The sequence below is a fragment of the Falco rusticolus genome, chromosome 5, assembly GCF_015220075.1.
Source record: "Falco rusticolus isolate bFalRus1 chromosome 5, bFalRus1.pri, whole genome shotgun sequence".
Taxonomy (NCBI): Eukaryota; Metazoa; Chordata; class Aves; order Falconiformes; family Falconidae; genus Falco; species Falco rusticolus.
The window spans coordinates 56,184,546-56,208,821 of record NC_051191.1 but is presented as its reverse complement, the minus strand read 5'-3'; the positions used below and the strand labels follow the sequence as shown (position 1 = coordinate 56,208,821).

The following is a 24,276-nucleotide window of genomic DNA, read 5'->3' as shown; positions in this document are numbered from 1 at the left end:
GCATAACAAAAGAAGAAAGAAAGAAAAAAAAAAAAGGAAAAAAAAAAAGAAGGAAAAAAAAACCCAAAAAGACCAACCAAACCAGAAATGAGATTGTTTTTTATTTTATTATTATTATTATTTGGATTTCCATTTAACTAAATGTATTACACAAACAAACTTACTTCTGTAGAATACTGCATTTCTGTTTAAAATTGCTGTTCTTTTCTGGTCCATTTAGGTTGCTGGTTACTTTCTAGCTTAAACTGAAGATGCTGTGATCTTTAAACAGGCTGAAAATTTCCTGCCTGAGACACCGCTTTTCACACACTACATGTTCTAGACACTTACATGTTAGTCTCTGGATTTTCAAGATAAGATAGCAATAGAGGTTTCTCCACAAGAAGCCTACTAATCTAAATCTTGTTCTTGCTTAGTTTGAGGTAACATGGGGTCAACAGGGGCATACTGCAAAGTGTTTTCTGTTTATTTCAGCTTTTAGTGAAAGAATGTTGAAGGCTCTAAGCTTGGGAGTGTTTTGCAATAGAGTCAAGCTCAAGGCACTTTCTGAAGAGCTTAACTAAAACTTTTGGGAGTTGTAATTTTTAACTGGTAGTACCTGAGTGTCAAATAGTAACTTTAATAAATCAAAACTACTCAGTTTTTAAAAGACGTATATTTAATCGAGTTGACATCAGTGAACACAAAATCCAGATCTCAAATATTGAAAGACATAGACAAGGAAAACCAGCTTCAAGCAGAGTATCTCCAACGGGGGGGGGAAAGGAAAAATATCAAGGTCACTCATCATTACAGGCTGATCAAGCCAGCTTGTGCTTCACTGGAAGCTGCAACATCTTTACCTGGGATACACACATTTCTGAGAAAAAACGATCAGGGCAAAGAAAATGGAAAAGACTACAAAGAACCATAAATACATTTCTCAACCTATTTCACACATTGGGTAATTAAATAGGTTCCTAACCTGTTGAGATTACAGTGCTGTGCATAATGCTAGAAAGTACCATTAATGTTACTTCAAGGATCTGATTTAAAATAAGCATCACAATAGAAAGTTACAAAAAAGTATTCAGCAAGTCATATTAGCAGACATTACTTCAGCACTTGCCTACTTAAGAATACTGTAAGTGGATGCAGCTTCTTCTGGCGAAAATATTGCACCTACATTAAGGTTTGCGTCAGTTTAACTATCAAAATGTATCTAGACTAACTGACACACATGCTCATTTAATACTGAAAACTACAAGATTTTTAACCAGAGAGAGAAATTCTAGGACAGCTTTCCAGTGAGTTGCTTGGTGAGTAAGAAATCTAACACTTTAAAATGGTACTTGATAAAACTATGAAGGGGATTATATGACCTAATTACTTGCAACAGCAGGGGAGTGCGTTTTGTGACCCTGAAGGGTAATTCCAGTTCTGTTTATGACTCCATACCTACTTAAAGTACCGCCAAGACACAAGACATTCTTAAACCACACTAAGGTTCATCACTAAAGGGAGCTCTGCCAATGTAATTAAACTACTCTCCTATATTGATTCTATTAGTAAAATTATCTTGACAATGAAATTGAGGGGAGAAGGGGACAATATTTCTTCCATTAAGATAAAAGATTCTAGTTTCACCTCCATAAAGCAGGGCTCATGTTTCCTGAGTCAAAAATGAAAAAAAAAAAAAAAAAAAAAAGTTCAGGTCACCTCAAGATAACCAGCTGAGGTTTCTCCATTTAGAAAGACAATTGGAAACAGGTGTCAGTCTCTTCTTGGAAGAAGCCGAGGTCAGAACAGCAGAGGGTGCTGTACGTCTGAACTGAGGTGCACCAGCTCAGCAACAAGGAGCATCCAGACACTACACGAAGCTGTAGGTTACCTCAGGTTTTGGGGTTTCGGTTTTCTTGTGGCTAATTTGTTTGGGGTTGGGTTGGGTTGTTTTGGGTTCTTTTGTGCCGCAGGAGTCATTCGAGACTGGTAAAAGCAGATGACAAGCACTTAAATATTAAAATGTATCTATGTCATTTTCCACATAGCATCAAACAACATCAGAGACATTCCCAAAACCTCAACAGTTACCCTAACCCCCACCACTGATTTATACAGCTCCGGGCATAAATTAGGGACTGATTCATATTGAAGGTTAAATATATATTTTTAAAAATCATATTTTAATGCCTATAATCAAAATATAGACTGGAAATTAATCCCATTACTACAAAAAATATAATCCTGAATCTAAACCCTAATGTAAATTTCTGCTATCACACAGGAAGGGAAACTTGAGCACTTTGTTAAACATTAGTCACCTCTTAAATCTGGGAAACACGGGATAGCAAGGAGTAACCAGGTAACTGGAAGACAGAACGGATGTGTGTCTGCACTGTGTCCCTCAAGGCAAAGCATGTGTGGTGTAATCATCATACCAGTTTAGAGAGACTCTGAATACCAACGTTCAGATACTAATCCAGAACCTAAATTAGTGGCAGGCCACAGAAGTGCCAATGATCAGTCTAGGCTTATTTAAATAATCATTAATTTTTATACAATCTTGCCTAAAGACTCCAAAATAAAAGATGATGTAAATAATTCTTTTTTACTTCATTTTGCTCATGCATTTGAACTGTGTTCCTGAAGAAAGGTTGATTCATATTCATCATGTAAATGAGCAGGTAACTTACAGTTTATGATGACAGCAATTAAATAGGGCCCATTATACATAATGCATTAATTTCACAGCAAGGAAGACTGCTTTGATTAAAGTTACAGCATCTAAAACTCTAAGAAGAGTTCACACGCATTTTAAATTTTCATTTAGTTTTTAGTAGCAATTGGTGAATGATACAAAAAAATTGCAATATGATGATGACAATCTTTGTATGTGGACTGGAAACTGGTTAAAATGCATACACACGCCCCCCTCCCTTAAAGTTATTTCTTAATAGTTACATTTTAAAATAAAATGGAGCCATAAGAAAGGTTAGGCAACAAAGCAGTTGGTGAATAATTGTTTTATGTCTACCGTATCTTTGCTGTTATAGAACAAATGCTGCCTGTGTGTGCCCTTGAAAGTTCATCTTAGTTCACTGAATGGATAAGGCAAAAAGCTGCCTGGGTGGGTTTTTTTCTGCTCCCTGTTTCTCGACCTGTAGTGTAACACTCACTGCCATAAAATGAATGAACAGAGTATTTTCAAAGCAGACAGAAAAAAAATATCTATTTTTAAAAGGTAACTTAACACTTCAACAAATGCTTACTTCAGATTTTAATACATTTCCAGCAGTTCTTTTAAATTTAAAGTTCTCAGTAGAAATGAGTACTGCTCAGCTAAATAATTCCAATGAGTGGTTCTTATTGTAGGCTGTCCTTCTTGACAGAAAAGAAAGAAAAAAAAATGAAAAGCATCCTTTTGTTTCAGTATAATCCTTTAACTCTACTTTGGTTAACACAACACCACAATGATTTCATTACTCAATAGTTAATCACAGGGATAAAAGACAGCAAAAGGTTATGTTCAAATCTGTCATGAATGGAATAACTCAGTAATGTGCAGTTTACAGCGGTTCACTCCTCACTCCATGTCTTATAACAGCCAACTCAGAACTTCACAGTTAGTAGCTCTGGCATAAAAATTTCCATATTTAAAGCTGACTTCAGGAACATCCCATTTGCTGCTTCGGAAAGAATTCCCACTGCATGATGACGATGAAGCTCACATAACTTTGTTCACTCTTTGAATCACATGCAGGATTCTGATTAAACGCCAGTGAAAAGTCATTTTACCACTACCCAGAATATACACATCTTGGGGAACTGTACCAGCAACGAGGGAACTCTTTACACTCCCCAGGAACTTGCTACCTACATGCAAAAAGTTACATTTCCAAATACCACAGATTGCAAACTGAAATCAAAATTTCTATTTTTAAAGTGGTGATGATGCAAGCTATAAAGCTTAGGAATGTTTTGCCCTCACTTCCACCCTCCATCCAAAATGAAAATCCTGACTGCGTTGATTCAAGAACTCACTGCAATCTCAAAATTCCAAGGGGGTTGGGGTAGGAAAACGAAGAACAACAAAAAATATCAGTATTTTTACTTCTACTATTCAAACAAAATGCTGAAAATCAGAGAAAAAACCCTCACTACTAGAAAAACCTCTTACTAGGAAATAAAAGCAAAAGTAAGGGAAAAAAAAAAATCTTACTAACAGGTGCTTGAAAGACATGATGAAGTTAGAAGGCATTTTAGTCCGTGAATGAGAGGTTATTCTTATGACCACCAAAAGCCAGAGCTGAATTTAAATTTTATTTAAAACAGGAAAAAGAAAACTAACAAGAACAACTAACAAAAAAATGCAACTCTGACATTTGTCACTCCTGAAAGAGCTGAAGAGGGGGACACCTCCCTTCTACCAATACACAGACATGCTGTCCCCTTTCTTCCTTTTAGAAGCAGTTTAGCAGCTGACATCCCCAAAGCACTTCAACTTAAATCCTTTAAAGAGGGAAGAGAAAGAGCCTGGGAGCTGTGTTTTGAAAGAAAGAATGAATGGGATCAGCATCCGTTTGTCCTAAATGGAGTTTAATACATCCCTAATCTGCTAAAGTAGCTCAAAAAATGCAACTTTTCCCCTGCAAATGAGTGAAGTTTTACATTTGAGTAAAGATTACACTAATTTTCAGCTGAAACAATTGTTCCCTTTTCAGAACCAGCTGGATACAAAGCAAATTAGACCACAGAAGTTTTATCCACTATAGAGAACTGAATTATTTCTATTCTCATTTACAGTGTTGACTTCAAAACAACACTTCTGTTCTCCAAATATGCATGGAAAAAACTCTCCTGTTCATCTAAACTGCACTTCTAATAGTTTAGAACAACCTGCTTTCGGTTTGCATACCTGGCTTGATCACTAATAGATTTTAAGATACATTTTTTTTTCAGCAGGCCAATGGGATGACATATCAAAACCCAAATATGCTATGCAATAGATTGTGCTTAACAGATCTTATTTTTTTCAGTATACTCACAGAAACAAATTAAGATTACACAGAGACAATTATTAACATGCAACATATACCAATGCAGTGCAAACCACAGTGTAGTGCACAGAAACAAAGCAACACTACCAAGAACAGTAAAGGAAGCAGGTTTTAAGAAGAGCAAAATTTAGGGGAAATAGAATTCATTAACAGAAGTGGCCAACTGGCCAAGTGCTAACAGCCATTAATTGTGCCAATGCACTCAAAGCAACCTTAAGTGGCCATAACTCTCCATCCATGCAAAACATCTGCAAAAAATCATCTGAAATTTAGGGTTTATCTACCTGGCTGATTGCACCTCTGTATGTGTAATGCACACACGTTGCTGCCCAGCCACCTGCTAGAAGTCATAAAATGAAACTGATGAACAATAACAAATAAAAAAGTAAAATTATCTTTGAAAGTTTGCATTTGCCATTTATGCAAATTTTGTGCTTACAGAGGCCAGCAGCACACCAAGACTTCTGAGATTTCCTTAAGTTGCGCAAGTCCCTCATATAGCTGTTCAAAAACAATTTTAAGTGTTACTAGATTGTAGATTGTGTCAAAAAAAGTATTCTTCCAGCACTCTTCCCTCTTCATTAAAAAAAAATAATATTCATGACTCATTCTTTCAATGGACCAAACAGCCTGTTACAGAACAAAGCCAGGTCATATCAACAAACTATTCACTCCATATCTTGACTGACTAGTGACCAACAGCAAAAGAATTTGAAAGATCTCCATATGGGATAATTAGGTAGTGACATGAATAATAACACAATGGCTTCAGGGGAACAAAAGAAGGGTCTACATAGGGAGATTAGGTTTAAGTAGATAATGAGAAGGAAACAGCAAGCTTTCAGATTCAGTAAATAAATATAAAGAAAACATGAGTCAGGGACCAAGCGTCTTCGAAAAAAAACACTGATAAGGGAGCTCCCACTGCTAGGAGCTTGGTATAGACCTGCACATCAGCTTCATTTTCAACAGAGTGAAAACATGCAAACTGGCACAGGTCTGTTTGCAAAACTGTATTCTTGAAAACGAATGTAGAATTTTGCCTCCCTGTGTATGGCCACTTTTTGAATGACTGGGTCAGTAATACTACAGTTCTTCAAACAAATTCAGTAGTCCAATGAGATGTCAAATACAGCAGTTAAGCTTCTGCTCTTATTTTCAGTTTTTTCTGAGACTACTGTCTTTTTGGAATGTCTTTTCAGCCCGATTTTCACCTTCAGTTTTTCTCCCTCAGCTGTCATCACTTGTAGTACTTTTTACTCTTCCTTTTTTTGGTTTGACAGGTGTGTTTTATTTTTTCTGGTTAATAACAATGTGCGCCTCACTAATCATATTGTTCCTGCTTCACTTATGTTTTGTTCTGAAGAAACAGTCCCTCCCTGCTTAAGTTGTTCTGCTCCCAGAAGAGTAAAGTAGTATTCTCCCCCTCAGCTTTCCCTAAAATATCAAGAAGGTTTTCTCATCTTTAGTATCAAAGGTGTTGCTTTTGATGTGCCCCCTAACAAGGAATACAAACATTATTTCCTATGTGAACTATGGCTTCAGATACACTTACTCCTTGAGTGGACTCCCATTAATACCCCAGCATTAAATAAGCACAGTCTTACAACCTGCAGCTTTAGGAACATTTGGTCTATGGAGTGCAAGCTGTGTACACTCTATCACCATAATTTATTTAGCCAGCTTAGGCCATGGTTCTCCTACTTCTCTTCGCTGGCTGTTCAAAAACTTGATGAGTTGACTGGGACGACTGTTTCCAACTTCCGTCTTTCCAGTAGGGATTCTGGAGATGAACATCAGGGCCAAGAAGCTTTGATAAGTTAAGTCTTTCCTCATTAGATGATTCTAGCTTCCAACAGAAAGGAGATTCAATTTCAGTTTCTGAAAAGTCTCAAGTAGTTTGCCCAACAGACATTCAGGCAATTAATTACCTCACTAAGCCAAACAACAGTAGCAACTAACAGCAGCTGAAATCGCTTTTTTATTTTATTTTTTTTTTTTTTTTAGAAAAAAAATTAACAATTTGGTCTCAGCATCAAGTAGCCATTTTCCTTACCTAGGAGCCTCTAATACACTTCCGTTATTCAAGACTAATCTTTAAAACTTACTATGCACATGGTTCCATCCTGCTGTCATACTTAATTTCCCCACCAATCTTGTGAATCCATTTACATAAACATTTGCCTGATTCTTGCTTAATATTTTTCCGTCAGTGGTTGATCCAGGAGAAAAGAGAGCTGCCACTGATGGAAGACATGCAATAAATCTGTATCCCTCATTAGTTAAACTAAGCTTGCCAGGAAATTGCCTCAACATTGCAGAACGCCACTACATAATCTAGGACTAGAGTTAGCTGACTTAAGCAAAAGCTACATACAAGTACTCTTTGGTGGGATAAACTCTCACCCTAACAATTAAATGCAAGCCTTAGGAGTTTTCATAATTTGGAAGAAATGAGAAACACAGCCACAAACAAAAGTTTTGAAAAAAAGTAACACTTATTATGAAGGCTGTTTCCCTAACTTTAACAAGTCTTACTTTTATGTGAGTTTCCACAGAATATCACGCACAAATTCAGTTACAAGAACCCTGAAATATAAATTCCATGGCTCATCCTTGCCTGCAAGGAAGAAAAACCTATTAGAAATAGAAAACCTATTAGAAACAAAGCACACCGAGGTAAAACATCTTTTTCAGGCTTTTATGTAATAACTATTATACCAAGAAAAAAAAAATTTCTTTACAATAAAAACAGATTACATACTGTCTTGCCATACACATCCTGTTCAATACCAAACACCTTGCTAATGTTTAAATCCTACCTCCGAAATTCACCGGCTACCAGAGTATAACTAGAGGAATGGTTTACTGTGTCCAAACACCCTTCTGAACTGAGTCAAAACCTATGTATTCCATGTAAGAAGTAGCCCTGCCATAACACTTCTCCTGTCTTTCCTATCTACAACAGGAGATGGAAAAAAACATACTTACTTTGGTTCTCTAAACAATGAAGAATACAACCATATGTCAGAACAATAAAATAAGGTCATACAGGATCTTTATAGATATAAAGAATCTTCACTGATATTTTACAAGACATAAGACTCTATGTTAGGGAAATCAATGCCGCAAATTCAGGAAAAACACAGCAGTTTCTGAAAGAAAAAAACCCAAACCTATATTAAACTATATTGTTTTACTTTTCTCTTTCTAAATCACTACTTAAGGAAAATAAAAAACATTTAACTTTCAGAAACATCTTGTTTCTGTCTTGACACTTTTGGCATTATATATGTGCTTCTTTTCAGGCAATGCTGTATAAGAGATTAAGAGCACACAAATTAAAACCCAGACTCCTAGGCTACTACTGTTTTGCAACCACATCTTACCAAGATTACAGTCAGTCTCTGTTCCCATCCATACAACAGAGGACATTCATATCTATACATATTTAAGTTTCATGACCACAGAATTTTCTAAAGCCTCAGATAAAAATGCCCTACAAAGTACACCATACTGCCATTAACAGATAATTCTCACTCTAGCACATCTAATGCGTCAGAAATGCAACTCTGTACATATCTAACAGGTAAACACAGTATCACAAAAAGACTATAGTATTTAGGAGAACATCACATAAACACAGTACCACTTCCATTCTCAAGGAAACAGTCTTTCAAGATATAAAACAAGCATTGGGAAGTTTCAAAGCGTAAGTGTTTTTCCCAAAATATACAATTTAAATCTCTCCAAAGCAGCAAGAATATGTTTCATCAAAAAATAATTAACAGTAAAACCACATAAATTAGCCAAGAGTTCTAAAGACATTTCTTCTGTTTCGCAAGTCCTAGATTTGACTGGGATTTTCTTTATGTGGCACTTAAATTTAACACTGGGGAGCAAACCAACAAATGAAGACCAGAAAGGTAATTTTATCTCTGATGAAGCTCTAAAGTGAGCAGTATTTAACATCCAAAAAAGCATCCATCTGCAACCTGCACATGAAGTTACCACAGGTCTCTAATTTGTCTTTACTCAAAGTCACATAGCCTTCTAGCACTCACTATACAGTTCAACAACCATGATTCACTAGCAAAATTCACCCATGGGATACGTTTGGGGTAATACCTGATTGGAGTGTTGTCATCTGCGTTCCTGGTTCCAGCAGTGTCATGTTGATCCTTTTCTCACAGTTACAATCCCTTAAAGACCTCTCTTTTACATACAATTTAAAAAAACAAAAAAAAAAACCCAAAAAAACCAAAAAAACAAACAAAAAACCAAAAAAAACCCCCACAAAAAACACAACCTCCAGGAGGACCTCTCAACTTCAATTTGATTCAAAACTTGCAAGAAATTCTCATCCTTATATGATGAAAATGGTGCCTACTGAGAAAACTCAGTCCTTCAACATGCAGTTCTCTGCTTATTCACTACAGGCAAGTTGGAACAGCCCAGAATCAAATTACTGCTAGGAGAAAAATGAATACTCAAAGAGTAACGCAAGATGTGTAGTTTGCAGAAGTAAGGTACGCCCCTTGATGCTCTGTAAGTAAAAGGGAGGGGGTAGGAAGGGGTCAGAGACACTAGAACTGGCACGTTTTCCCCCTTCTAAAAGAGAAGAATGACATCTTGGGTAGACTTTCAATCCCCTAAGGGGCTCTGCTGATTAGGCAATTTCATTCCAAGGACAAGGAGACCCAGTGGTAACAAACATGCAGATATTCTCAGCTTTGAAACAACACGGCCAAAAACATATACAGCCTGCTGGCAGGTCTGTCACTTTTCTTCAGTCTTCACCAGTTCTTTTTCTAGTAATTGCATTACTCCCCAATTCCTATCAACTCCCCTTGCAGACCATTAAACCTGAGCTACTGGAACTTCTTCCAAATAATGGTAGCATCTGTTTCTTAAAAACAAACAAAATGCCTTTTCTCCTTCAGAGTTTTCCTATGGTGTATCACACCCTGCATCCAACCTGTCTAGAGGTTAAAAAAAAAATAATTAAGCTATGTTTCCCACATCCAGGTGATTAGCTTCAACTTATTTGGGATAGTGGACAAAATCTAGAGTCAAATATTTCTTGAGTCAAAGGTAAAAATAGAATTAAGTCTTTCCTCACTAGATGATTCTAGCTCCCAGCAGAAAGGAAATTCAATTTTAGTCTCTAAAGAGTCTCAAGTAATTTGCCCAACAGATAATTTAATTATCTTAACAAACTAATTCCAACACTTCTGTCCCTAGAGCAGCCTTCCCTTATTCCACATCTTTCCCCAAGGCTCATCGTCATTTCTCATTAGGTCATCTAAATAAGTAACTGCGTATGTTTGCACCAAGCCCAAAAATACACTGAGCTCTGCAACAAAGATACAGACCAATTTTTAGATTTAAAATCCCTTTGTAGCAAGTCAGAATCCCTCTCCTGCCACAACAGTATTCATGAAGATGAGTTATTGGCTGTGCAAAACTGCTTTAGCACTGTTTTCTGACCCCTCCAATCTCAAATAACCTCAGGGCTTCTCTGGCACTCAGATGCAAGAACTCCCCAACAGCTGCTCGACAGCTGAGAGAAAAGCATGGCAGGTTTTAGCAACCTATCTTCCCTCCCCCAGACAAACACATCTGGGGCTTCAAAGGAGACAGCAAAACATCATTTGGCAGCTTTAAACAATACAGGAAAATCCCTTACAGTGATGATACTGTAGTATTTATCTGATTTCCATACTCCTTACATCAGTAGCGTGTTGTAAAAGGGCGAGAAGCAGCTCATTTGGGCTTCTCTCATACTCAGACACTACTTAGGCAGCCCTAGATTTGCAGCCAGACTAGGCGAAAGCTGCAGGCCCAAATAGTCATTCTTGCTGTGCAATCCTTTTGGAAAGAAACTGCAGCGGTGTACTGTATCCCAAGAATTTAGAGACACTAATAAGTGGCAGAAATAAGTCCCTTTAACATGTACCCTGAATATCCATATTCATCATAAATAAAGGGAAAACAACAATTTTCAGCAGGAAGTATGCTTATTTTTGTGTTGATACTTGGAAATAAGGGGAAGCAGTATGAGCAAAGTGGAAAGGAAATCTTTCCTACAGTGTCCAGGAACATCACTTAACTCCCTGAAGCATGTACACACACGCTGTCAGGGACCATGAACAGACAGATGAAACTGAAAGCATTAACCAGGATGCTGCTTATTTGGCCAGCAAGGAAGATGAAGATTGCACTACTGAATGTCTTCAGATAGAGATTCCTTCATTATACTTTATGGTAATGCATTGATTGTGGCAGAGGGAGAGTTACAGACTGCAGAAGAGGCTGACAGTATCCCAATATAAATGAATTACAGAAAACTTCTAATTTTGTTGATGAAAGCCACGCATTGCAGAAGAAGGCTATCACCAAAAGCTAGGATTCAGTTTGCTAAGTACTAGCAGCAATTGACTATTGTGAAACGGTGCAATCTTTCTGCATTAAGCAGCCACGAACTGTTTAAGTAGACCACTTGAGAATCCTGCTGAATGGCATTCTCCCTTTAAAGAGCCAGACTTCCTTTCCCCATTACTACCCTCAATACTTAACACCAAAACCAGCAACTGAAGTCCTTACACAGATAGAACAGCTGCCCAGATCCGAGCCTGATTTGTTTAGCAAGCAGATTAAATTCATGAAAAAAGAACAGTTTTTAAAGAGCTATCAAATTTTGCGTCTAATGTTCATCCATCAGCCCCAAACCTTGAAACCTCAAAGGCAAACTGAAATAGGAAAAAACAGAAGGGAGAGAAATATTACAAACCAGTGAGTGGAAGAGGGCATTAACCTTGTTAACATGATCAGGAACAAACAAGAACTGTGCTGAGAGTTAACTTGTTAAAGCTACTACATTAAAGCTGCCTTTGGCACTACTCCTTGCAGCTCAACCACTCCTCCATCACTATTTAAAAGTTTATTTTAAGAATTTCAAAAGATTACCACTTCTCAGCTGTTTAGCAGCTCCCGTCAGTAACAGGCCAGTCATTTCTATCATGCCCTGAATCTCATAGCTCTATCACAAACTTTCAGACAGCATGCTAAATTTATAGTCTCCCGGGACATGAAGTCTCTTAACACAAATCTATCCAAGATAGACTGGTTGTTGTTATTCTGACAGCCATTGCCCTTACTCACACACAAGAGAAAACAGCAAGTCTCATTGGAATGTCTGTGAGGGACAAATCAGAGAAAGCTTCGTATTTCCTGTCTTGGTCCTTTTGTTACAATACAGACTTAATCTTCACATGTAAATTCTGGATGAGGCAGTAACCACCACTTGGTAATTAAATGTAACTGAGTCAACACTATTCCAGAACTCTGACATACACTAGAACAAAAAAGAAACCCCCAAAACTGAGCAAATAATTTCAGAATAATCCTCTCTCTTTAAAACTCTTTCTCAGAAATAAAATACCATCCTTGTTGATAAGCAATCACACTGAACTTCTTACATGAGTTCACAAGTCACAATATTCACTTTTTAAAAGGACATTTTATGACACAATTTTAAGAAAACATTATCAGTGTTTTTAAAGTCACAGTAGCAAGACAACAGCTATAAAATCTGCAAAGCCACCATAATAAGTTATATTTGAAATAAATCCTGAATCTGACTGCTTTCAACGTAATGACAATCCAGGATGGGAAAGGGAAAGAAGGGGAGGGAGACAGTATCATATATCCTAATAAAAGAATGATAGGAAAGATCACCTACACAATTCTTTAAAATAAAACAAGTTGTCCTAATAAACATTTAAAATATTACTCTTGTCTTTTAACAACAAATGGTCCTAGGCACATAGGCACTAACTAAATTAGCTCCTTAGAACCATTTAAAAAGTTCAACTCTGCAATTTATGAGTATAATCACCAACAGCTTATGTGGCAACGATTAATCCCATGCTTTGTACAGCATTCAGTCTTTACAGTAACAGGAGTATCTTCTGATATCTAAGGCACATGCCTGTTATATGACTTAAAGTCATACTGAAATTCCACACATTCCAGCTAGTCTCTTTCCCCCCAACACATATGGTACTTTGTAGAAGGCAAGAATCCCAGATTAAGGAAGCCCCAAAAATTAACAAACTGGTACAAGTTTTGTCCAAAGGTGTAAATATGCATAAAATAAACAAAAAAATTCTTTTGATAGAATGTTACCTCATCTTAAATAAGCCTACAGTGAGAAGAAACCAGGACTGTCCTAGGCTTCTGACACAATGTTTTTCATGACCACTAGACAAAGGTAACTATGAATTCATCTGGCAAAAAGGGATCAAGAGAGAGGGTACATAAGCTGGTGGAGCTTATTATGATAATTTCAAATTAAAATTAAATATGAAGACAATTTTGATCAGAAATGATCAAACTGTATAAAATTCACATCACCTGTTTTTTCTCTTTTTTTGTAACCACATTCATCAGGGATTTGCTCTAACCCTGCCCTAAGGGTTGGGAAAAGTTATCTTGGCATCTTGGTACAGTTGACTAAGGAAAATCAAGATACACTTAAGAGCTTCAGATGACTCTACAATGACTTTTTTTTGGCTTGTGTGGCAATGAGTCAGTCACAGGTAGTATCTCATAGTTAAAGTTGAGGCCTTGATGAACATGGGTAAAAAAGGAGAAGGAATGTGAATTTTGGGTAGAAAATTAACTGTGAAGAAAAAAGACAAATTAAAAAACTACATCTTAAATGTTCCATTAGGCTTGATTTCTGAATAGAACCTAATAATTGTGTCAAAATATTTTACTAACGCCTTGCCACATAAGGCTTCCTGCCACCGAAGAAATTGTTTCCTATCTGTTATGTTCCAATATTTCACAAATATCCTTAATAGTTTTTATTGCATTTTAATTTAGTGTAACTTCACTATTCAATCAAGATGTTTAAGGTCTTTACACCCATCTATCTGGGTGTACACACACCTTCAAGGATAACATACAGCTGTGATAGGGAGAAGAATATGAAGAGGAGTCTGGGTCTGAAACAAAACAAAACCAACAGGAAAACCCCCAGAGACTCTCTCTTGCTGCTCGTCAGTTCTCTAACAGCAGAAGGAAAAATAAATAAATAAATAAATAAATAAAAGGAACCCACTGTCCTAGGACATATGGCAGCATGTGCATAAAGACTGCACTCCCAGTTCTCCCATGGGATACATAATTCCATGATGCTTCACATGCCAAAGAAATTTCTATTTTAACTCAGCTAGGAGTTCATGTTCCAAAACCACAGCCTGGAGTAACAAATTCAGTACAAATCCATTTAATGTTTTTCTATAGACATCTAAAGACAAAACAGTCTTCTGTAAGAAAAAGTTACATGAAGTGTTAACCTGTGAGAAGTGCTCAGCATAAGTAGTTTAGCTGTGAGTCAGCAATGCCTGTCTAGAACTGCAAACAGGAGACCCTTTGACACAGATAGGCAGCTTCCAGCAAGTCTCTTATTTACCATCTCCTCCCCTCCCACTGCCACTCAGCTTGAATCTTCCTCATACCTTGAATTTGGCAAGTTGTCACAGAAACAGTTTCACTGCACAAGATGTGATTCTACAACCACTTTGGATTGCTCAAATGTTTAAACAGATCGCCAACCCGACTGACAGATCACGTCTAAAGGGTTTTTAACGTGTTTGAAGCCAAAAGGCACAACAAATAAAGATACATTATTTTAAAAAGGAACTTTAACAAGCTCAACAGCTTTCAGCCGCTGTGCAGCCTCTACTCCAAGATAACTGCAAAGTTCCCATTTGAGGGAACAAAATTATTAATTCAAAATGCATCAGCTATGTTTCTCAAGAGCCCACTAAGCCAAGTCTCCTTTTATGCTGTGATAGTTTGCAGATAACCATATTTAAACAACACTCTTCAGACCCACAATACTTTAAGGAATGTACACACAAACAACACACAACAACATACTGCAGCCTAGGAGAAAAGAGCATTGTACACCTCTGAAGATAAGGAATATTCAGGTAGTCTAGATCAGGGACTTTGGACTTTATGCCTTGTTTGAAAAGCTGCACCTCCAGCAGTAGAATTCCCACTATTGTGCTGAGCCCTGATAAAGAATCAGCTCTGAAGAGACCCACCTAATGAGTCACTTCCAGGAATATCCTAATTTTCTTTGGCAACAGGTATGGGCAGAGGTGTTCCTTTTCAAATGCTTTTTAAACCCAACTCTATTTCACCTGTTTAAACAGAACAATCAAACAGATTTGCAGCCCACAATGATACAGCTTCAAAGTTCTGTCCATAAAAATAACATTATTCTGACAGAGGAAAACTATTTCTGTAAAATATTCCCAATACATCAATTTTTAAACCTATCCAAACAACTGGATGGTATAAGGATTCCTTCATTTCCGTAACAAAATATCCTTTCCTCTGACCATAACAATGCTGTTATGTCCTGCTTGTATCCATTCAAAGTGCTGATACAAGTTTCATTTTCCTAAAAATGTACTCTTACCTGTTCTCGACACTAGTATCTCTTTCCCAAGAATAAACCTGGGCTTCTTCCCAATTCAGGACCCTTACTCACTTCTTATTCACTAAGAGAAGAATTCTGCCTCCAGTAAATTCAGTGTCACCTTCAGGTGGCCAGCTGTCACGTTTTGGAAACAAAGGCTCATGCTTTTCCCATGCTGCCTTCAAGCTCTCTACTATTTTCAAAACTGCTTCAGTTAAATTGTTGTTCAGTTGAAATCTCTCCTTGCCTTCATAACTATAAAATGTCCAAGTCTACCACTACTGCAGAGACGTTGAGAACACAGCCTACCATGATGACTAATATTCCAATTTCTTCCCTTTTACTTACCACCACCATCTTTATCTCCACCTGTTGCCCTTTATCTTATACTTAAAGGACTACAAACATTAAGGATTAGGAGCTTTTTGTTCTGTTTTCACAGCTTCTAGCTTCTTCATTTTTAAGGCTGTAAACATGACTGTAATCACATAATGATGGTATAATGTATACGAATGAGGAAATTCTTTTTATCCTCTTAAAAAAACCCCAATATTTAGGTTTGAAGTTAACCAATTCTTCAAACTAGCAAAACACTGATACACTGTTCAGAGAAGGGCATGCCCAGTTTCTAGAAGTAAAGAACCAGTCATGTCAAGTGAGGTAATCCTCCAATCCAAATTACTGTCCTACAGTTCACATATTCTAAATCACTTTACCATAAGGACTACATTCTGACTACAAAGCCACCCAAAGCTCCCCAGAATTTCCAATATGCTGTGCCACACAACTCTATGTAATGCACATAATGCAACATACAATGCCCCAACACTGTAAGGCAACCAGGACTCAACCATGCTCATATCCATAGTACCTTGCAGGTAAAGCCGACAGCAAGCATTCAGACTCTAGCAAGACCTTCATATTGCCAAAAGCCACCAACATATACCCCAGAAGGTGGAGCGAAGGGAGATCACCCAGAGGAATTCACAAATAGAAGCCACCAGTTATCAAATTATTTCAGCTGTCTGTCACGCAATGGGGCTGAACATGTAAAGGCTTGTATGGCAGCCTGGTGGTCTGGAGCTTCAGACAGTTCACAGTCTTCCAATACCAAAAATTCTGATCACCAGGTGACCCTGTATTTTGCCACTCCACTGACACCCACCAAACGATTAGAGGGATTCATACCATAGTTGTCCATAACCTACTCACAACTTGAGAAACACAAGCAGGTCATTCTCACTCTAGAATTAGAATGCCTACTGGGATATTTCATTTTTAACAGGAGGTCTTGTTCCTCCTTTAACAGGTCTGACAGAACCTTTCAGACATTTGCAGTGAAAAGGTTACTCACTCTTGGTAAGTGCAGACCAAGGTGGCAAAGAAAACTCTACAGATGGCTATAGTCTGAAGATGAGCTAACTCTTTCTTTGACTGACTGTCTCAACTTTGCACAACTTTTAGACGCCACAAAGCACATGGAAGCCGTTTCTGGTATTCACCTAAAACAATAATCAAGTGTTTATCACTGGAGCTCTCTGGAACTTCCACAGCCAGTAACATCAATCCTTCCCATTGAACAATGTAAGTCAGTTTTGTCAACTCTAGATTATTAGTTCTTCATACAAATAAAACATTGTAAGGCGCAATAAGAAGCAGCCCTGTCATCAGAACATGTACCACGACAACACCACAGTACAGCCTTGGTGAGGACATACTACACGAGCCATGCGTGCACTGTACCACTTACCATTTTTCCTTTCACTGAGCGGAGGAAGGTTGGGGTTTCGGCCATGATGGACGTTGAGGGTCAGCTCGGGCTGCAGGGAGAGCTCCTGCAGCTCATTGGCAACAGCTTCGCTCTGAGGGCTGGGGGCCGCCGAAAGTGACACCAGCACCGGCTCATCATCATTTTCGCCAGCCCCTCCTCCGTCCAGCCCATTTCCAGCAATGACGGAAGGGGGCAGGCACACCACACCGGAGAAATCCACTTTGGCTTTCGTGATGGCAACCTGCAAGACAAATCAGAAAAAAAAGTTTCCATAAATCTCACATGAGTCTTAACCCGTATGTCCAGTTCATCACGGCATCTCCGTATTCTAGAGAAATGTGGTCTTTAGCACAGCACTTCTGTTATCGTCATTTCAAATCCAACCCAGTAGTGAAACTTGCTAAACTCAGCAGTTTGTAAACTTGCATAAACCTCCAACAGCATCACCACAGAAACTACTGATGAAATTACAGATTATTATAATTTTCTTTAGAAGTGTGAGAAAAATTCTCAGCTTTTGGCACTTCAGAAACCCAGCCCTGAGAAGACACAGACTGAGTTATTCCAGTGAAAGCCAGCCTATCTAGAACCTTGCTGAACTTTTGATTACTATCTTTTCATACCAACAATACTGTGTTTTAACACCAAAACTGTCAATTTGAAATCTAGTCAGGTAAAGTAATACTTCATAATAAGCCTGGAAGGACAGCTGAGTACAACAAATGAGAATTTTCAAATAAAATCAATTGCATTTAAAAAAAATAATTCTCTTGCTCCATTCTCTCTTCCCTATTCACTATCGGTGAAAATGAATGCAAGAAAAATATTCCACATAAAGTAAACAAAAAAGCTTTCCTGTCTAAACCCTCAGCTAAAGCAACCAAAATATGCAATATATAAATGGCTTTAATGAAATAAGCTATTTTAAAATGTTTTATGGTATTTCCATAACTCTTTAAACAAGTGTTTAAAAGTCACCACTATGTTAAAATTAAAATTATTTTACGTTCAGTAATTTAAATAGAAAAAAGCCAGCTGGAAGTCTCCAGTGAAATGGTTACTGTGTCAACATTTAAACAATAACGAACATTATACAAGGGCAATCATGTTTGGTTTTGATTAATGAAGATGGAAGTCTTTTGCTTCTTAGCATGCTTCTGTTTCAACCAAACTAAACTGAGAACACCACTACACAACTCTGCTGCACTGTAGCAATTTATTAAGCAAAAACGTGTTTCTAGAGTCTAACTTTCAGCTTCAAAAAGATGCAGGTAAAGCAAGCTGCAAAGCAGCAAAGTAAAAAACATCAGGATAATCCTTCAGAAATCAATCAGAAGGCATAAATTTGGAGCAATGTTTTTAACAATGTAGTTTTTTTATTAAGTATTCCCCACTTAACACTCATAATTAACCTGGATGAGTGTGACAACATGAACATATTAATAATGATAAAGTATCTCAAACAGTCATTTTCCCCACTTCCATTTCAGTTTCGTACTTCAGTTGATTAGTAAGGTTTTCTCTGTAGTACCCAGAACTAACTTATAAGTGGTAGCATATTTGTTCCGTGTATATTCAAGGCAACAATAAGAATTTACTGGTAATGAATACACACTATTCCATCCACAATTTCAGACATTAATTCCCAGGACCCTATGTCATGATCTGAAGAGAAGCAAGGAAAAGAAGGGTGGAGGAAAAAAAAGAAAAAACCAAAAACCAGCAACTGAAACTGATGCTTCTTACAACAAAACAAATGAGACTGAACCAAACCTTCCTGGCATACGAAGTACTTGCTTTTACCTCAGTTAGAATTTGGCTAGAAAGTGCCTACCCCCTCACTGATATATTTCCTGTCCAAAGCAAACATCACTCAGATCCATTTGAAAGGAAATTGTAACGGTAATCTGCAAAAAGAAAAAACTGGGATTGTGGCCTTCTTCTCTTTACAATGGATACAGAAAGTCTGGAAACACACACCCTTGAACCATAGACTTAGAATAACTTAAGAGTTTGGTAAACTCTAACAATGCTTGCAAAGAGTGGAAAGAGTTAAACCACGGCCTCAGGCTCTGTCCCTGTGGGATAGGAGACCTGTGGAAAGAGGCTAAAAGGAAGGGTAATTGCTCAGTTAGGAGGCTGGCTGCTAAGGACTGTTGTCACCATCTTAGAGGAGCCCAAGCCAAATCGCTTCATTGAAACATACGTACTGGAGACATTACACTTTGCCTAGTTACCACAGGTGAGGTCAGATCAGGCAGGAGGAGGAGCACAGTCAGGCCTGAATCCACAAACAGGTGACAAATATCTAACACCCATCCCACAAAGATTTGGAATGGCAGGAGACTCAACCTTCCCTCCTCAGTCTACCCTAGAAAAGAAGAAGAGTTCTTTCCTCTTCCCAAAAGGATTGGGGTGTGGGGGGAGCTTGACATGTCTTAAATATGGAAGATCTGCTTCAGCTAGGTAAACAGTTCTTTTAAACAGGAATTTGTAACCTGCATAAACTAGGAAAATCACATTTCAAACACCGTTTTAACAAGTGTCGTAAAACAAAATCTATTTCCCTAATCTAGGTACATTCACATTAACCAGTCCACTGAAACTACATCCTTTCATGTAAAAGCACAGTACCAAGCCACAGTAAAAGCAGTCTAGCCTAGCCAGCCTCAGCACCAAGCAGGGCAAGAGATCCATGCTCACACCACGGTTTGCCATGTAACCCTGAGCAACACCATACCAAGTGGTGTTAACTGGTACTGGGATTATAAACCAGTTTCTCCAGTAAATTGTCCGATGGAACTTCAACAACATGTCTGGATTATCTAGAGTCGTACCTGGACCTGCAGGTTTCCTAACCCATGCAGAAGACGACACAGATGGAAGATATCTTCATCTTAATCCTAGCTGGCATGTCGTTCAATGTTTGTCCCACATCAAAGGTAACACAGCTTAAGTAAATCTTGCCTTGACATTCATTCTTGCCCTGCCACTACGTCCTGCATTGTGCCAGAAGTGCTGCTTGTAAAGCCATGCTGCAAACTGTATATCAGAAAGCTGATTCAGCTGAAATGCAATTTTTCCTAGGTTATTTTTCAGCTGGATTGATTCCTCCACACAAGCCACAGTTGAAACAGCATAGTCCAGACTAACACTGCCACAAAATGCAGTCTGATTCTGTGCATCCCAAACAGCCTGGACAACAATTCTATTAACTTCAAGTAGGGTTGCAGCTCAAATGAAACTAAACTGGGATGAACCGTTAAATGCATTAGGAAATGCTGCCATCTTCTTCCATATCCCCTCCAATTTCAGGCCCACACAAGCATCTGCAGTGACACATGATAAACCAATGAAAAAACTGACCCAGGTGTAAAAGCTAGTCTGTTGGTTCACACACTGACTAAATCAGGACCCTGGTGCAGTTTGCTATGCAGCCACACCAAAGTTTGTGCCACCACAGCACAGGGAAGAGAGCCTGCTTACTGTTAGTAATGCACTAGTAGTACATCCAAACATCCAGCCTCTACCTAAGGGAAGGAGAACTTTTTTCAGAGCAATGCCAAATCTTAGTATGCAACTTATCTCCACTTCAAAATTAAATTCATCCAAATTGTCACTTTTATTTTAGTCTTGTGGATAGATGCTTTTTTTTTTAACATTTTCAATTAAAAGTCTGATGAGGGCATAGAGGGATTTGGAAGACGCCTTGGGGATTTATAATCATCCCTGCTGCATTATTTGCAAGTACTGTGAAAGGCATGGAATCCTTTTCTGAAATCAACAGTATGGGAAGTCTAAAACCAGCCTGACAGTTATACCACTCTACAACTGTAATTGTAGAATGATCAATCAGTTAGTTACGCACATTAATATTTAGAACCCAATTAAAAATGTAAAATGTTTGTTTTCCTGTCATTTCTGAACTGACTAGAAACTTTCCCACAAAGAAATGTGCCATACCATAGTCTTTAAGTGAGTCATCCAGAAGCTGATGGACAGCATTAAGAGCAAGTATTTCTTATCCTCAATAATGGTTTCAGGGCGAGTGCCCTCAAGGATTTGTATCTATTACTTAACCAGACAAAAGCTTTCTATTACCATGTTTTTCTAGTTTTGGGTCAGCTGCTTCCAGGACAAGAGTGGCTGTGATCCCACAGGTGTTCTACAGCAGCAACACCAGCTTAAGCAAACCTCAGGTCCTCCACTGTCCAGCTGCTCATTTCTGTCCCTACACTGCCCCTTCTTCAACTAGGGTATCAATTTAGCTGAAAAGCAGACATTTTACCTGCATATTCAGTAAAATCAGTTCCCCAATCTAGTCCACTGCCAACTACACACACAACTGTGTCACCATAAAGCAGGGGCAACAGTGAGCTCTCAGGAGCCAGCAGTGCTCAAATTATATTGCTGTAAAGCACAAAACTACTGCCACAGCAATCAAAGCACAGACAACACCAGGGAGAAGATGGAGCTGCTCAAAAGAAATATTAGACACTACTCAAATAATTTTTACCCCTTTCTGTCTTCTGGAGGCATCTAAGAAACTCCAATTTCAGACAGACAAACAAGCAGAGTCAACTTTGCACAAGATATAAGATTAAGAACCATAGCCAATAAGAAGTTTTGGGAAAATATATCTTTATCAAACCTGCAAACCACAAAGACAAAATTGCTCTGCTGCTTCTACATGTACCTTTTTAGGGGCACCCTCCTGCCATCGTAACACCATATCACAGTAAACACACAGTAAACCCAATTAGCTTACTCCTTGGTGAAAAAAGTATTCTACTTTGCATCTACCATATGACAAAATTATTTATAGCAACTTCTCATAAAGCTGCTCATTCAGAATCACTGAAGGATATAGCTCAAAGCCCGAGAGGTGAAAGAGAAAAAAAAAAAAAAAAATCAATACACACAGTACTGAAACCTGTCTGACCCACAGTAAACCAGTTCGCAGAGCTAAGTGAAAAGAAAACTGGGAGGGGGAGAAGGGATTAGGTTTGGTTTCCTGCCATTTTAGCTCCATTAATCATCCCATGGTAAGGCCAGACAAGCACCAGTGCTGACATAAGGAAGCAACAAAGGCATGCACCCAATACTGCCCCTTTGGCAAGAGCTAGCTTAGATCAACCTAGCTGCATCACAAGACCACATCCTCCCATTAAGACACCAAAGTGGCATTACCAACAAAAGGAACAGCCCAGCCTGGTCATTCCTTCCCTCCTGCGGGCCAGCACATGCTGAACCAGATCAAGAAACTGATCTGTGTTAAATTTGACCTGGCCACACACACACACACAAACTAGTAGTTTAATCTGCATCAATTCCTGATCTGGCTTGCCACCCAGCCACACAAAAACTTGGGCTAGCATGAGGGAGAATGAGGCACAAGGAAATAAAAAAAAGACATCAATATGGGTACTTTTGGTAGCAGTGTCACCTTAAGGTGTTATTATGCAGTTTAATCTATCCAACACTCATGTTGGACATGGACACATACACCAGGTCTTCACGCATTTAGACTTCTCTTGACTTTGGTAATATTCACATACTCATGGCATAATCAAGATCTTGGTCAGTATTTAAATGAACCAAAGAACAGTACCACCTTCCCTAACATGGAATTTGATGTGAAAATCCTAAAAAAACTGAGTTTAAAAGTAAAGAATTTAAAAATCAGAGAGGCACAGGGAAAGAAAAAAAAAAAAAAAAAAAAAGAACACAGTTCCCAAATCAAGGAAAGACACCTCTGTAAACAGCTTTCTCTTGTTTGCATTTTGGGTCTGAGTCGCCAGGGTAATAGTAATTTCCTACCAATTTAAGAATTGCTAAGCAACCTCCAGCACCTAACAGCAACAGCATGTGTGTGCAGCTGGGCTATTTTGAGAAGACAGGTTTTTTTTATTTTAAACTTAAGAGCAGCCTTCTGTTAAATGATTATGCCAGCTGAATCATCTAGCCAAGAGAAGAGGCAATCTTGGGGCAAAGTGGCTTTAAGTGGATGAATCTTTGAAATAAGTGAGAAGAGAGGAAGAGAATGCCATGGCATGCCTGAAGGCAACTATACCCCAGGTCATCACAAATCCAAAGAATAACCCAGAAGAATTGACGTTTGAAGCAGATGGAAGCCAAAGCATCACGTTAGCTTGAGAAGCTATAACAAGCAGCGAGATATTCGAAGAAAAGTCACCAACAGGAAGACTTCCAAGGTTGTATTAAAAAAAATACCTTATTTAGTTTTCTGTCAGTCAGCTTAACACAGGCACACAACTGTTGCCAGAATTACTTCTCCAGTTAATTGAGAGTTAAACTGATAACACTGTCCATAAAGTATACACAATACAGTAAGCAACAAGGCAAGCATCACAAAGATTGTACCCTGACAATGTAATAACTTGTTCTTGAGAAACCACCCTAAGTTAGGAAACCAAACTATGCAGACCACTAAAAGGAGACCTTCTCAGATTATGGAATTTTGTTTTAAAACACATATTCCACATGCGTTTGTCTTCTGCAAAATAGCCAGTTATCAACATCCTTCACTTTCACAGTAATTGGGAAGGGAAAAAAAAAAAAAGACAAAAGCAGTCAAAAAGTAACCAAATTCATTCTGGATTAGAACCAGTGATTTGAAGGTGTAAACTGTCCATCTCACCTCGATTACAAGCCACTACCCTATAAAGCCCCTATTAAAAATGTAAAGATTGCAAGACATGTGAACAAGGATGTTGGTAAAACATGGATAAGCACAACTTTCTATCTGAGCTAAAGAATCTGAATCTGTATGTATACTGTGCCAGTAGGATTACAGTAAGAGAGGACATCTTTGAACCATCACCAGAAGCCTCTCCACTACCACCTCCAGCAAATCTATCACTAAAGAGTCAAAAAACATGCCCAGACCAGCAAGAAATGTTATCAGACATAAGGCATGAACAGCTTTTATAGAGATGTTAGGA

At 38.2% G+C, this 24,276-nt stretch overlaps 1 long non-coding RNA gene across 1 annotated transcript; it reads right to left on the bottom strand.

Annotated features, from left to right (window-relative positions):
- Positions 1–636: 636 nt before the first annotated feature.
- LOC119148746 lies at positions 637–17,360 on the bottom strand. Its single transcript, XR_005104483.1, has 2 exons — positions 17,291–17,360; positions 637–1,965 (listed from the first exon to the last, which is right to left on the bottom strand). It is a non-coding gene; the product is annotated as an uncharacterized LOC119148746 (long non-coding RNA).
- Between the last annotated feature and the right edge of the window lie 6,916 nt (positions 17,361–24,276).